Below are 17,428 nucleotides of genomic sequence, written 5' to 3' on the forward strand. Positions count from 1 at the left end.
ATCTCTATCAAAATACCATTTTTCACAGAACTAGAACAAACAATTCTAAAATTTATATGGAACCACAAAAGAACCCAAATAGACAAAGCAATCTTGAAAAAGAAAAGCAAAGCTGGAGGCATCACAATTCTGGACCTCAAGTTATATTACAAATTTGTAGTAATAAAAACAGTGTGGTACTGGCACAAATATAGACACATAGATCAATAGAACAGAACACAGAACCTAGAAATAAACCTACAACTACATGGTCAATTAATTTTCAACAAAGCAGGAAAGAATATCCAATGGGAAAAAGACGGTCTTCAACAAATGGTGTTGGGGAAACTGGACAGCAACATGCAGAAGAATGAAACTGGGCCACTTTCTTAGACCATACAAAAAATAAATTCAAAATGGATTAAAGACCTAAGAGTGAGATCTGAAACCATAAAAGTCCTAGAAGAGAACACAGGCAATAACTCTTTGACATTGGCCGAAGCAACATTTTTCTTGATAGGTCTCCTGAGGCAAGGAAAACAAAAGCAAAAATAAACTATTGGGTCTACATCAAAATAAAAAGGTTCTGCACAGCAAAGGAAACAATCCACAAAACTGAAAGGCAACCTACAGAATGGGAGAAGATATTTGCAAATTGAATATCCAATAAGGGGTTAATATCCAAAATATATAAAGAACTTACACAACTCAATACCCAACAACCAAATAATCTAATCAAAAATGGGCAGAAGACATGAACAGACATTTCTCCAAAGAAGAAATACAGATGGCCAACAGACATATATAAAGATGTTCATCATCACTTACCATCATGGAAATGCAAATCAAAACTTCAATGAGATATCACCTCACACCTTTCAGAATGGCTAAAATTAACAACACAAGAAACAACAGGTGTTGGTGCGTATGTGGAGAAAAAGGAACCCCCATGCACTACTGGTAGGAATGAAAACTGGTGCAGCCACTGTGGAAAGCAGTATTAGAGGTTTCTCAGAAAGTTAAAAATAGAACTACCCTATGATCCAGCAATAGCACTACTGGGTATTTACCCAAAGAATACAGAAACACTAATTCAAAGATATACATGCACCCTGATGTTTATAGCAGCATTATCTACAATAGCCAAGATATAGCAGCTCAAGTGTCCTCCGATTGATGAATGGATAAAGAAGAGGTGGTATCTATACATAATGGAATATTATTCACCCATAAAAAGAACGAAATCTTGCCATTTTACAATGACATGGATGGAGACAGAGAGTATAATGCTAAGCAAAATATCAGTCAGAGAAAGACAAAAACTGTATGATTTCACTCCTGTGTGGAATTTAAGAAACAAAACAAATGAGCAAAGGGGAAAAAAGAGAGACCAAGAAACAGACACTTAACTATAGAGAACACACTGATGATTCTTGGGGGGGGGGAGGGACTAAATGGCTGATGGGGATTAAGTAAGGCACTTGTGATGAGCACCAGGTGTTGTATGGAATTGTTGAATTACTATATTGTACCCCTGAAACTAACATTACACTGTATGTTAACTAACTGGAATTTTTTTTTTAAAAAAGGAAAGAAAGATATATAGTCACAAGTTATGCATAGAATTAAAATTGAGTGATTGATGATAAACAATAGCTAGATGAGAAATAGACAGGGAGATATATAGTTGATAATATTTACACAGACACTATATAAATTGAAATTTAAATAAGAAGAAGGAGCTAGGTGTGAAAAGATTAGGGATTACAAACATAGGGAGCAATTAGCAGAGATGTGACGTAGGAAATTGGATATACAAGCCTGGATTTCAGGGCAAAGGCCACAGTGGAAGTAGATTTGTGAGGTATATGGATGGTATTTAAAGCCATAGGCCTGTTTATGCAGAGTAATTAGAGTACAAGACTGAGCTCTTGGATACTCTAGGTTTTCAAGGTTAAGCAGCAGAAATATCTGCAAAGATATCTTTGAAGGAATAGCAAATGAGCTAGGAGGAAACCCCATTTTAATTCTACTCAACAGAAGCCTAAAGAAAACATGTTTCAAGGAGAACTGAATCATCAGTGCGACTGAGATGTGAAAGAAGACAAGAACTTAGAAGTGACTTTTGAATCTGGCAACACAGTGCTCAAGCGTGACCTTGACTGGGGAGGTCTTTGTAGTATAATGAGGACCAAAGCCTGAATGGAGTTAGGTATGGAAGAAAGTGAAGTGAGGCTGCAGAGAAACTCAAGAAGTTTTTCTGTGAAAAAGAGTAGAGATGGACAATGTGGAATAGAAAGAAATCTATTCAAGTTTAGAAAGCCTCATGGATGAGGCAGTGCTTAAGCCAGACTGGTGAGGACTGTATAAGAGAAGATAGAAGACCTGTTTGAATACAGCCAGCCCCCCTCTCCCAGCAGTCTTGGGACCGGAGCTTCCTTCCTCTGACGTGGTTGTATCCTGTCTTTGAGGGAAGATGTTCGCTTCTTTATTTACGTTGTGGAGAGAACACCTTCCCTCCTAAACACTAGGAGATCTAAGCAAATGTAATGTAAAATTTGTAGGAACAGCCAAAGAGTTTCATTACTAGAACCAATAAATGATTCCAACACCTAGCTTCCCATTTGGGGAGATTGGGGGAAATACAGGATTCCACCAGCAGTAGCATAGGAATATAAAGAAGGACCCATTTGCCTTTCTATAGAAGCTTCCCCAACCTCTTTCAGTTGCAGAAACATCACAGACTCTCCATATAATTCTTTGCCTAAAAAGGAAAATAGCAGGTAGTAAGGGAATAGAGTCTTAAACTCAGGAAAAAGTCTCTTCTGCCTCTATAAGCTTTGTCTCTCATAATCTGTATTAGTCAGGGTTCTCCAGAGGGGGGAAAAAAAAACAATAAATGTATTGTTGCTAGCTAGCTACGGAATTTGGTCATATGATTGTGGAAGCTGACAAATTCAAAATCTGCAGGGTGGGCCAGCAGCCTGGAGACCCAGGGAAGAGTTGATTTTGCACTTCAAGTCCAAAGGTGGTCTGCTGGCAAAATTCCCTCTTTTTTCAAAGAGGTCAGTTCTGTTTCTCTTAAGGCCTTCAACTGATTGGGTAAGTCACAACTCACATTACTCAAAGCCTAGGGATTTCAATGTGAATCTCATCCAAAAAAATACTTTCATTGACACCTGAAACTAAAGAACATTGTATGTCAGTTATACTTAAATTAAAAAAAAAATTACTTTGATTGAAACATGTAGAATAATGTTCGCTTATTTAGTTACCAGGACCTAACAACGCTGACACATACAATTAACTACCACAGATCTGCCCCTTGTCCATTTGGCACTCATACAGATCTCCTTAAGCCATATGTAATCTCCAAATAAACATAACAACAAGGTCATATTTCCACCTGACATGGTACAACTATCCTACCTACACCAGAAACGCACTAACCTTTTCCCCCAGAAGAGGATGCAAAGTCCCTGGGTGAAGCACTCAGTCTGACAGCAGACTTCAATTCTCAGAACAGTGCCCAGGGAGGGTCCTCCATAAAAAGAACAGTAATGAACACATGGTCTCCCACAGAATGTCAATTTTATGGCTGCTATTTTAAGAGGTCCTTTAATTACTTGTTTTCTGGGGCAGTAGGTTTGCCAAATAAAACTGTTTTCTTTTAGTTGGTGAGTATTCTAAATTAGATTTTATTTCTGATTCTTACACAAATACAATTTAAAAGAAAAATAAAACAAAACTCATGTATTAGATTCAGAATTCATCTTGCATTTTCTTCCTTATTCCATGTGTTATTTTATCCCCTAGGGGAAAGTAACAGAAATTTGCATTGCACAAAAGATACTTTGTACACACAGAATTAAGTATTGATAGCTGATTGGAGGCTTGGGAAAAAGCAAACGGCTGATACCAATGAATTTTCCACCTGAAAGACTTTGGTTTAACTGATAATAAATTCAAAAACCCAGTTTCTTGGAAGAAACTTACCAATAAAGAAGGTAAATTGTTGATAATTTTGCACGTTACTGACCATAAATTTGCCTTCTGCCCTGGTTCACAAATGTTTCTGCCTTGTAGGATTTTTAATGATATCCAGATCTCTTGCTTGGTAAATGTAGATCTAATATTGTTTTTAAAAGAGTGTTTAGATATTCTCTATCCCTTGCAAATAGCAGGTGCAAGATATTTATAGAATAAATTTAAAAAATAAGGGAATTAGAAATAGCAATTGTTAGCGAGGATGTGGACAAAAGGAAACCCTTGGGTACTGTTGACGGGAATGTAAATTGGTGCAGCCACTCTGGAAAATAGTACGGAGGTTCCTCAAAAAGTTAGCGATAGAACTACCATATGATCTAGCAATTCTACTTCTGGGTATTTATCCAAAGAAAATGAAAACATTAACTCAAAAAAAAAAATCTGCATCCCCATTTTTATTGCAGCATTATTTACAACAGTCAAGATACAGAAATAACCTAAATACCCAATGGACGAAAGAATAAAGAAAATGTGTGTGTGTGTGTGTGTGTGTGTGTGTGTGTGTGTGTGTGTATACACAAAGAGAGAGAGAGAAAGAATATTATTCAGCCATAAAAAAGAATGAAATCCTGCCATTTGCAACACAGGGGGAACTTACATCCATCATGCTAAGTGAAATAAGACAGACAAAGACAAATACTATTAGATCTCACTTATATGTGGAATCTAATTTTTTTTTAAAAAGTTCATAGATATACAGAACAGATTGGTGGTCACCAGAGGCAGGAAGGGTGGGGTAGGTGAAAAATACAAAGTTCCGGTTATAAAATAAATAAGTCACAGCAATGTAATGTACAGCATGGTGACTATAGTTAATAATACTGTACTGTATATTTGAAATATATATATATATATATATATATATATAACTAACAGTAGATCTTAAAAGTTTTCCAAAGGAAAAAACTTTGGTAACTATGTATGGTAACAAATGTGAACTAGACTTATTGTGATTATTTTGCAAAATACAAAAAGATTGAATCACCCTGTTGTACACCTGAAACTAGTATAATGTTATGGGTCAATTATACCTCAATTAAAAAAGTAATAACCATAATAAACCTGTAAACATAAATATTTTTATTTTTAAAAACTATATTTAAAGAAAAATAACTACAGATTCTTGTTTCCGAACTCACACTCACAGCATGTGCTTATCAAGTGCAATGGCAGGTAACTTGCCCAATTTCTTGTGCTATCATATCTCACTGAATCTGAAGACATTAACCATGAGATATGTAATTTTATGTACTATTAGGAAAATTTTAAAGCTGTCAATTAGACTATGCCACGCCATCAACTATAAGAAAAATCCCAGTTTTAGAAATGTTAAAATGTGTCTCTTAGAATCAGTAAGTACAGTATTGACACTCAAAAGCTAAACTACAAGATCCTCAAAAGCAAGGAAATTGATTTTGTGTCCCCTGCAGAGCCTTGTATATAGTAGACCATCATCAGAAAGAAGAAAGAAAGAAAGAAAGAAAGAAGATAAGAAAAAGAAAAGAGAAGAAGAAGAAAATTTGTAAATTAAGGAAAACCTCATACCAAAAGTAAAGTACAGATTAAAAGAGGAACTAAGAGCTGCTTCACCCCAGAACTGGGATGGGTCAAGTGGTAGCGTCAAGTGGATTCTGGTCTAAGGCTAGAGGAGAGTTGAGTTGAAGGCTTGTAGGTTCTCCAAACCTGCAGCAGCTGCAACATCTCATGGAACTCCCATCCCACGCCAGTCCAATGAGGGACCACAAACTGTACTGGTGACGTGCCAGCCCAGACAACAGTCTTTAGAAAAGATGTTTAACACATAAAGCTTGTTGGTTCTGTCCCTTGTTAGTGTTTGTACTGGGATGAATTGTGTCCCCCGAGAATTCAACTCCATCCAAAACCTCAGAACTTGACCTTATTTGGAAATAGGGTCTTTGGAGACATAATTAGTTTTGTTAAGGTAAGGTCATATGGGATTGGGGTGGACCCTAAATCCAATGACTGGTGTCCTTATGAGAAGGACATGTAAAGATCTAGCAAAGCACAGAGGAAAAGTCCACGTGAAAATGGAGACAGGGATTGGAGTAATGTGTCTACAGGCCAAGGAATGCCAAGAATTACTGGTAACTGCTAAAGAGGCAGAGAAGGATTCTTTCCTAGAGCCTTTGGGGGCAACATGGCTCTACCTCCATTTCAGACTTCTAACCTCCAGAACTATGAAAGAATCAATTTCTCTTTTATTACACAATCCAGGTTGGGGTAATTTGCTATAGTAGTCCTAGAAAATTAATACAGTGTTTTTTTTAAATAATAATAATTAGCAACCAGAATCTATAATTTTATGGTTTTTAAAACTGTTTACTGGGTTTTTAGTTTACAATAGTAATACAGATTCAATCTAACAGAATAAAATATAGAAATTTATGAGGTTAAAAGCAGAAGCCCCACCTTTTTACCCTATACCCAGTCCCTGTGTACTAATACTTTTTCCTTCTCTATGAATATACACATAAGCATTATTATTATTATTATTTTACAAAAAATGGGATCATCCAATTTATAATGTTTTTCAGCTTGCTTTTTTTCAGTAACTATGTTATGAAATATACGGGCATCTTTACACGTCAATATATAGAGATCAATATCATTCTTTCAATGGGCTGTATAATATTCCATTATAACCACCGTCTCATAATTCACAACAATTTGTCAATACATAATTACTGTAAGTTATGAGCTAGGCATGGAATCCCTGTTTTTGTGGAGTACAAGAGATAAATAAGTAAAAGGCTATTCAACAGGCACAAGCAAAGTGGACCAGGCACACGGGACCAGAGTGCATAAATTACAGGAGACAAAAAGGAATAATCTTTGGGGCAAAACAAGCAGCATCTCATCATTCTCACAAGTAATTGCAAAGAAAGAATCATCCATGTGAGAGCTCTGGAAGGTTACTCCTGGTCAATTTTCCTGGATTTAGATAGACTCATTTCAAGAAGAGTACGTAAAATTAAAGATCAGTTGGCTCAAGACAAGGCAGTATGTGGCCTGAGTCCTTCATCAGTTTAAACAAGCACGATTTGTTCTCCTGGTGCTTTAAAAGATGCACACTTCGTTAACGTGTGGGTCTTGGCTGCTGGCACATGGACCCTAAAGAATCATTGCTTATATTTCTAGGAAGTTTTTTCATGGATGTAGCTGTGAGACGGGGCTCCAGACAGGTACCATCCCTGCAAATGAGGCCGAAGAGCATAGCTAAAGTGATCTTAATAGTGTGGAAGAACTCTGAAGGCAAAATCCTCAAGCTCTATCTAAATGAACCCCATAGAAGGATGATTTATTACCAAAGGACAGAGGAAAATGATTAGCCTTAATGAAGCACCTCGTCGTGTATGCAAATTGGATCTGATTCACCACTGATCTTGGACTAAGTTTCCCAGTGACTTCTAGCTAATCAGCTTTAATCACAGGCAGCCTAATGGGCCTTCTGTCTGAGGCCTTGATGTACTGCCTGGCTTTATTATTCAGAGATGCGGTGGGAGGGCACATGCCTACAATCAGGAATGGAGCGGGACAGACTAGATGCCAAGTCACTTCCCTTTGGGAATACCTGAAAGCTTCCTTCCGCTTCATCGTTCCGTGCTCCAGTTACCACAGAGGAAGCAGATCTAAGTTCTCCACCTGGACAAAGGAAAAAGGGCTCAATCGCATCAGGAAAGATAAGGACAGATCCCCCCAAGTCAGTTCCCGAATGTAAAAGTTACTTGCTAATCTAAGTGTTAATACAAATAGAACATTCAGGTTCTCATTCTGTAGGTCTCTGGAGTCAAACTGGCATTATTGACGACTCAGGCTGGCATAGTGTCAGTCCCAGAAGGAAAAGGAATAGAAGAACCTAGACAATACTCTTCAGAAAATTTTAGCTCACCTGGTATTTGTTTTTCAGTCTGAGATAAATATGTAATGGGAGTATTAATTGTGTTATAAAGTATAAATTATCATCAGATTATTCCCTAATGGCTGATGTCTCAGAAGCTATTTGGAAAATTCTGGTAAGAAGGGGGCGTGCGTGAGTCCTGGCTGAATGCTATCTGTTCACCCACACGGCAGCCGGTCTGCAAGTGTGTGCAGCACTGGAGTCCTGACTAGGACCAGCATTTGATCCAGGTACAAAAGCAGTTTCTCAGCTGCAGGCACAGAAAAACTCCCTCAGCTAGTTGAGGCTTGCCTTATAATCGCTCATTCCTAGTCTTAGAATATTTTCCATTCAGCAGATCCTGCTTCCTGCTGAATCAGGCAATAAGAACTAATTTCATGTCCCCTTTGAATCCTGTCAATCTGACTTATTTTGAGGAAGAGAAAATGGGAGCATCAGTCAAAGCAGTCGCATTTCACAGTCCCTCAGACAGCTTATCAGGAGGAATTCAACTAAATCGCATTCCATTCACTGGGGTGGGTATTTAATTAAGAGGTGCAGCAGTCAGGGGACCCGGGTCGGTGAAGAGGAGCTGGCCAAGCTCGGGCCCAAGGGCTTCGCACACTGCAGGGTAGGCCTGGCTTTACATGTCTCTCTGCCACGGATGTCTCTGACCTCAGGCTTTGGATGCTATGGACATACGAAAATTTAAATACCGATGTATATTTACCCTTTTTGTGTTTGTTTGTTTGGCCTGGTACACAGATTAAAGAAAATCAGCTGCCATCCACTCTTGCTATCCTTCCAGAAAAGGATCATTTAAAACAACAAAACAAGAAGTTCTCAACTAAGAATTTGTTTAGCATTATGAAAAACTCATTATGTTGTCTTTATTTTTTCCATTTGTCTTCAAGTTGGTGGAAAATTTCTCACACTAAAGTGCCCTAGGGGACAAGAGCAACTGTTTTGCTCCTGATTCAAGGAAGACAAATAAGGAGAGAAATGCAACAAATGAATCAGAGTGTAACTTTGTATGCCAGCTTGTCTGTGTCCTTCTCTAGCAAATGCACCCAGGCATAACCAGAGAACTTTTCTATGGCCCATGACCATGCATTATGTCCCAACCCCCACCTCAGGACCCCTTCTGAATGTCCCTAAAAGCCCACACTCCACACTGTCTTTTTAATGAGTACCATTTACGATATTCAAAATAGAAAATGAATTTCGAGAGGAAAATTCTATTCACAAACCAATGCAGGAGAACATGGGTGGCTTAGTCGGTTAAGTGTCTGCCTTGGGCTCTGGTCATGATCTCAGGGTCCTGAGATCCAGCCCTTCATCAGGCTCCCTGCTCAGCGGGGAGCCTGCTTCTCCCTCTCCCTCTGCCCCACCCCTACAACTCATGCACACTCTCTCTCTTAAATAAATAAAATTTTTATTAAAAAAATGTATACAAGACACAAAAAGAAACCTTATACTGTTTCTGTTTCAAGAAATTTACACCCTATAATAAAATACTTATGTTCTCTCAAAATTAACATAAAGTTTTCTTTAAAGAAGGTTTGGGGCGCCTGGGTGGCACAGTCAGTTATGTGTCTGACTCTTGGTTTCGGCTCAGGTCGTGACGTCAGGGTCATAAAATGGAGCCCTGCATTGGCTCTGCACTCAGCATAGAGTCTGCTTGGTACTCTGTCTCCCTCTACCCCTCCCACTTGTGCTCTTGCTCTCTTTTTTTCTCTCAAAATAAATAATTAAAAAAAGAAAAAAAAGTTTTGAGCACTTCTGGGGAAGACAGCAAAGTAGGAGTATCCTAAACCTACCTCATCCCATAGATACAACCACATAACACCCATGTCAGTATAAATAACTCCGAAAATGACCCCAAGACTGGCAGAACAGACCCTCCAAAGCTAGAGAAGAGGCCACACTGAGGAGGGTAGGAAGGGCAGAGACTCGGGGAAGAAAGAGTCAAACTGACCCACAGGGAGTATCATGGAAGGGAGGGGACTCTGCAGGTACAGAGAAAGGAAAGGAAAAGATCCCACACCAGGTACCCTAGATATAGGGGATATGCATTGGGAAGACAAATCCCTAGAACACTTGATTTTGAAAACCAGAGGGGCCTAACTTTGCAAGTTCTTATAATCAGCAGCACTTAACATTTAGAACTTTAAAAATCAGTGGGCTCAGCTCTGGGAGAGCCAGGAGGGTGACAGGAAACTGAATCCCCACCTTAAAGAGACAGCACAAGGAGCAGCCCCATGGAGATACAGCATAGAAGCAGCAGTTTGAAAAATGCCTGAGGTATATGGGAAGCTTTATTTACTAACCTCAGAGCAAGTGCTGGAGAGGCAGGGATCTTTGAGAGACTTCAACAACAAAAGGGCTTATGGGCACCCTTGCCCACCCCCTGCCCCCCCAGACTAGATACACAGAGACCTACAACAACCGGGGTAGCAGGAACACTCTTTACTTAGCTTGCTAACTGCCCACCCCATCCCTGCACACTTCCGCTGACTGGCGCCCTCTAGCCAGGCCTCCTCTCCAGGTCTCCTCCCACAGCAGAGCCATGTAAATCTTGCTAATGCCATGTGTTCTGCCCCTGGCTCTTCTGAAAACCTGACCCCCTCCAGCCAGGACTACAGCAGGATTTTTCTAAAGCAGCTGCAGGTCCCCCTTCCACAGCTGAGCACAGCAGACTTTTGCTGGCACCAAGTACCCTGCCCCCCACCTTCTCCTGCAGACCTGCCCTCGACAGGAGTCCACCCAAAGCCGCGCCACAGCTGGGCAGTATACAAGCAGCACCGGCAGAGGCCAGCACCACTCCAAAGTGACTCCTGTCCTGGGGACAGAGGAAGATAACCACACATACCAGTCTGACAGTAGTAGGCTGAGGGCTGACATCTGGTCTCACTACAGGCCCCATGCACCAATGAAAGCTTCTCAGGGGACAACATGGGGAAAGCACCTTGCAGTTTGGTGTTACTGTAGCTCTGGCACACACCTGGTCTGACTCAACTCGAGGCCAAGGAGGCCCCAGACTGGCCCACTAACAACACAGGGACCAAACCCTGCCCACAACAGGCAAAGACAGCCATTGCAGATGACGGGACTGAAGGCAAACATGGCTCAGCCACAACAGGGCACATACAACATACACAGGAGATACCTGTGAATTCCAGGTTCTGATGAACAAGAGACATTGCACCACAGGGCACTACAGAACCTCTTCTTCATAAGGCCACTACTCTCCAGAGCAGGAGATACGGCTGACTTTCCTAACACATAAGAAAAGACACAGAATTTGACAGAATGAGGAGACAGAGGAATACGTCTCAAATGAAAAATAAGACAAAATCCCAGCAAGAGAGCTAAATGAAACAGAGGTAAGTAATATGCCTGATAGAGAATTTGAAGTAATGGTCATAAAGATACTCACTGGCCTTGAGAAGAGAGTGGAGGACTTCAGGGAGACCCTAAACAGAGATTGAAAATATAAAAAAACAACCAAACACAGATGAAGCACTCCATAACTGAAATTAAAAAATACACTACAGGGAATGAGAGTAGACTAGAGGAATCAGAAGAATGGATCAGTGACCAGGAGGACAGAGCAATAGAAACAATCAAGCTGAACAGGAGACCAAAAAAAAAAAAAAAAAAAGGATGAAGAAAAAATGAAAATAGACTAAGGGAACTCAATAACACCCTCAAGCATAATAACATTCACATTAGAAGAAGATCCCAGAAGAAGAAGAAGAGAGGGAGAAGGGGGCAGAACATTTATTTGAAGAAATAATAGCTAAAAGCTTCCTGAATCTGGGGAAGGAAACAGAAATCCAAATCCAGGAAGTACAGAAAAAAAAAACCCAACAAAATCATCCCAAGGAGGTCCACACCAAGACACAGAGAAATTAAAATGGCAAAAAGCAGTGATCAAGAGAGAATTTTAAAAGCAGCAAGAAAAAAGAAAACAATTATATAGAAGGGAAACCCCATAGGGTTATCAGCTGATTTTTTAGCAGGAACTTTCCAGTCCAGAAGGGAGTGGCATGATATATTCAAAGTGCAGAAGGGGGCAAAAATCTGCACCAAGAACACTCTATCCAGTAAGGTTATCATTCAGAATATAAGGGGAGATAAGAAGTTTTCCAGACAAACAAAAGTTAAAGGAATTCATAACCACTAAATCAGCCCTACAAGACATGTTAAAGGGCATTCTTTGAATGGAAAGGAAAAACTATAAGTAGTAGTAAGAAAAGTAGGAAGCACAAAAGCAGTAAAAATAGGTATATCTATACAATCAGTCAAGGGATTCGCAAAACAAAAGGATATAAGGTAGGACACCATATACCTAAAATGTGGGGTGGAGAGGAGTAAAGACGGTTTAAAATTTAAGTGACCATTAACTCAATATAGACTCCTACATGAATAAGATGTTATATGCAAGCTGAATGGTAACTGCAAATCAAAAACCAGTAACAGATACGCAAAAAATAAAGAAAATGGAATCCAAGTACATCACTAAAGAAGGCCAGCAAACATTGAGAGAAGAGAGTAAGAAAAGAAAGGAACAGAGAAGAACTACAAAAACAACCACAAAACAAGAAACAAAATAGCAATAAGTACATACCAATCAATAATTACTTTGAATGTAAATGGACTAAACGTTCCAATCAAAAAACATAGGGTGACAGAATGAATAAAAAAGCAAGACCCATCTATAAGCTGCCTACAAAAGGCTCATTTCAGACCTAAAGACACAGATTGAAAGTGAAAGGATGGAAAAGCATTTAGCATGCAAATGGAAGTGAAAAGAAAGCCAGTATAGCAATACTCACATCACACAAAATAGACTTTAAAACCGAGACTGTAACAAGAGACAAAGAAGGACACTGTATAATCATTCAGGGGACAATCCGACAAGAAGATACGACGATTGTAAATATTTATGCACCAAACATGGGAGCACCCAAATACATAAAGCAGCTAATAATAAACATAAAAGAAGTAATTGATAGTGATATGATAAAACTAGGAGACTTTAACACTTCACTTACATCAATGGATAGATTTTCTAAACAGAAAACCAGCAAGAAGACAGTGGATTTGAATGACATGTTGGATCATGTGGACCTAATAAGTATATTCAGAACATTCCATCATAAGACAGCAGAATACGCATTCTTTTCAAATGTACGGGGAATAGTCTTCAAAATAGATAACATATGAGTCCACGAAACAAGTCTCAACAAATACAAAAAGACTAAAGTCATACCATACACAATGCTATGAAACTAGACAACCACAAGAAAAACTCTGAAAAGATCACCAATACATGTAAGTTAAATAACATGCTACTAAAAAATGAATGGGTCAACAAAGGTATCAAAAAGGAAATCAAAAAATACATGGAAATAAATGAAAATGAGAGCACAGCAGTCTCTGAGATGCAGCAAAAGCTGTTCTAAGAGAGAAGTGTAGGGCAGTACAGGCCTACCTCAAGAAGCAAGAAAAATCTCAACTAAACAACCTAATCTTACACTTGAAGGATCTAGAAAAAGAACAAACAGAACCCCAAACCAGTAGAAGGAAATAATAAAGATTGGAGCAAAAAATAAATGATACAGAAACTAAAAAAAAACCCAATGTAATAGATCAATGAAATGAGGAGCTGGTTCTCCGAAAAGATAACAAAATTGATAAACCTTTAGCCAGACGCATCAAAAAAGACAAAAGAAGAGGACTCAAACAAAATCAGAAATAAAAGAGGAGAAACAACTGATACCACAGAAATACAAAGGATAATAAGAAAATGTTATGAAAAACTATATGCCAACTAATTGGACAATCTAGAAGAAATGGATAAATTCCTAGAAATATATAACCTCCCAAAACTGAATCAGGAGAAAATATAAAATTTGAATAGACCAATTATCAGCAATGAACATGAAGCAGTAATAAAAAAAACTCCCAACAAACAAAAGCCTAAGACCAGAGGACTTCACAGGAGAATTCTACCAAACATTTAAAGAAGAGTTAATACCTATTCTTCTCAAACTAGTCCAAAAAACAGAAGAGGAAGGAAAGCTTCCAAATTCATTCTAGGAGGCCAGCATTACCCTGACACCAAAACCAGATAAAGACACCACTAAAAAAGAGTATAGGCCAATATCTCTGATGAATATAGATGCAAAAATCTTCGACAAAACATAAGCAAACAGAATCTAATAGCACATTTTAAAAGTCATTCACCATGATCAAGTGGGATTTATTTCTGGTTGCAAGGGTGGTTCAATATTTGCAAATCAATCAACATGATATTTCACATCAATAAGAGGAAAGATAGGAACCATATGCTCCTTTCAATAGACACAGAAAAAGTATCTGAAAAAGTACAACATCCATTCATGATAAAAACCTTCGACAAAGTAGGTTTAGAGGGAACATACCTCCATATAATAAAGGCCACATATAAAAACCCCACAGCCAACATCATCCTTAATGGTGAAAAACAGAACTTTTCCCCTAAGGTCAGGAACAAGACAAAGATGTCCACCATCACCAATTTTATTCAACATAGTACTGGAAGTCCTAGCCACAGCAATCAGACAACAAAAAGGAATAAAAGGTAACCAAATTAGTAAGGAAGAAATAAACTTTCACTATTTGCAAATGACATAATACTATATATAGGAAACCCAACAGACTCCACCAAAAAAGTACTAGAACTGACAAATGAATTCAGTAATGTTGCAGGATACAAAAATCAATGTACAGAAATCCATTGCATTTTACACACTAGTATAAATGAAGCAGCAGAAAGACAAATTAAGAAAACAATTCCATTACTAATTTCACAAAAAGTAATAAAATACCTAGGAGTAAACTTAACTAAAGAGGTGAAAGACCTATACTGTGAAAACTATAAAACAGTGATGAAAAAATTTGAGCATGACACAAACATATGGAAAGATATTCCATGCTCATGGATTGGGAGACAAATACTGTTAAACTGTCCACACTACCCAAATCAAGCTATAGAACTAATGCAATCTCTATCAAAATACCACAGCATTTTTCACAGAACCAGAACAAAAAATCCTAAAATTTGTATGGAACTACAGAACACCCCGAATAGCCAAAGCAATCTTGAAAAAGAAGAACAACACTGGAGGTATCACAATCCCAGATTTCAAGAGATACTACAAAACTGAGGTAATAAAAACAGTGTGGTATTCGCACAAAAATAGACACATAAATCAATAGAACAGAACAGATAATCCGGAAATAAATCCATAATTATATGATCAATTAATCTTTGACAAAGCAGGAAAGAATACCTAATGGGAAAAAGACAGTCTCTTCAACAAATGATGTTGGGAAAACTGGACAGTTACATGCAAAAGAATGAAATTAGGCCACTTTCTTAAACGACACACAAAAATAAACTCAAAATGGATTGAAAATCTAAATGTGAGACCTAAAACCATAAAAATCCTTGAAGAGAGCATAGGTAGTAGTTTCTCTGACATCACCCATAGCAACATTTTTCTAGATACATCTCCTGAGGCAAGGAAAACAAAAGCAAAATTAAACTCTTGGGACTACATCAAAATAAAAAGCTCTGCACAGGGGTTCCTGGGTGGCTCAGTCATTTAAGCATCTGCCTAAGGCTCAGGTCATGATCCTGGGATCAAGCCCCACATGGGGCTCCCTGCCCCATGAGGGGCCTGCTTCTCTCTCTCCCTCTGCCACTGCCCCTGCTTGTTCTCTTTCTCTCTCTGTCAAATAAATAAATGAAATATTTTTTTAAAAAGCTCTGCACAGTGAAGGAAACAGTCAACAAAATTGAAAGACAACCTACTAAATTCAAGAAAATACTTGCAAATGACATCTCTGATAAAGGGTTAGTATCCAAAATATAAAGTACTTAACTCAACAACAAAAAACCCCAAATAATCCAATTAAAAATGGGCAGAAAAGATGAACAGACATTTCTCCAAAGAAGACATACCGATGGCCAACAGACACAAGAAAACATGCTCAGCATCACCAGTCATCAGGGAAATGCAAATCAAAACCACCTCACACCTATCAGAATGGCTAAAATCAAAAGTATAAGAAACAACAGGTGTTAGTGAGGATGTGGAGGAAAGGGAACCTTTGGCACTGTTGGTGGGAATGCACTGGAGCAGCCACCATGGAAAACAGTATGCAAGGACCTCAAAAAATTAAAATAGAATTATCATATGATCCAGTAATTACGCTACTGGGTATTTACCCAAAGAATATGAAAACACTGGGGTTCCTGGGTGGCTTAGTCAGTTAAGCGTCTGACTTCAGCTCAGATCATGATTATCAGGGTCCTGGGATTGGGCCCCATGTTGGGTTCTGTGCTCAGCAGGGAGTCTGCTTGTCCTTCTGGTCCTACCCCACTCCTGCTCTCTCTCTCAAATAAATAAATAAAATCTTCTTAAAAAGAATATGAAAACACCAATGCAAAATGTATATGCACCTTTTATTGCAGAAGTATTTACAATAGCCAAATTGTAGAAGCAACCCAAGTGTCTGTTGATTGATGAATGGATAAGGAAGAGGGCATACACACACACACACACACACACACACAAACACACACACACAAAACATACAATGGAGTATTACTCAGCCATAGAAAAGAGTTAAATCTTGCCATTTGCAACAACATGGTTAGATCTAGAGGATATAATGGTAAGTGAAATAAGTCAGTCAGAGAAAGACAAATACCATATGATTTCACTCATTTGTGGAATTTAAGAAACAAAACAAATGAATAAAGGAAAAAGAGACCAAACAAAACAAAACAAAACAAAACAAAACAAAACAAAACCCCAACAACCCGACTCTTAACTATAGAGAACAAATTGATGGTTACCAGAGGGCAGGTAGGGGAATGAGTGAAATTGGTGAAAGGGATTAAAGAGCACACTTATTGTGGTGTGCACTAAGGAATGTATAGAGTTGTTGAATCACTACATTGTACACCTGAAATTAATATTACGCTGTATGTTAATTATACTGGAATTAAAATTTTAAAACAATAAAATAATAAAAATAAAAACATAAAATGAAATAAAAAAGCTTCGACCTCTCCGTTGCTGATATTCATCACAGACAACTCTGCCACAAAGCCACCTGATGTTGTTTATCACCATGTCATGCTACCACCACATGAGTTACTGCAAAATCATTTCTCGTCTTGGGTACTATGGCGTGAGAAGATTCCTAAGTGAAGTAAGCATTGCTAAGGGAATCATTCAAAATAGGATTCGGAGGATATTAAGGAAGCAAGGCCTATGCAAGTCTCCTGTTTCAAATTGTGGAACATACTGACTTTTGATGTCAAATGTAACTTGTCAGTCAATTGCACCTGAATCATCCTCTGGAACATATTCTTCTACTTTGTACTGAAACAGAGATAATGTAACATCTATTACCTAAATAGCCAATAGTGTATTAGAT

General features: G+C 38.4%; 1 long non-coding RNA gene across 9 annotated transcripts in view; it reads right to left on the reverse strand.

Annotated features, from left to right (window-relative positions):
* Window positions 1-17,428, reverse strand: part of LOC123793773 (uncharacterized) — a 601,572-nt gene that overhangs the window by 221,631 nt on the left and 362,513 nt on the right. For all 9 annotated transcript variants that reach the window (XR_015723052.1, XR_015723055.1, XR_015723048.1 and 6 more), the window contains one exon: window positions 7,619-7,689. This is a non-coding gene — a long non-coding RNA (uncharacterized LOC123793773). The remainder of the gene's footprint in view (window positions 1-7,618; window positions 7,690-17,428) is intronic.

Source organism: Ursus americanus, chromosome 35 (assembly GCF_024610735.1).
Source record: "Ursus americanus isolate L20-20 chromosome 35, mUrsAme1.1.p, whole genome shotgun sequence".
In the NCBI taxonomy this organism is placed as follows: domain Eukaryota; kingdom Metazoa; phylum Chordata; class Mammalia; order Carnivora; family Ursidae; genus Ursus; species Ursus americanus.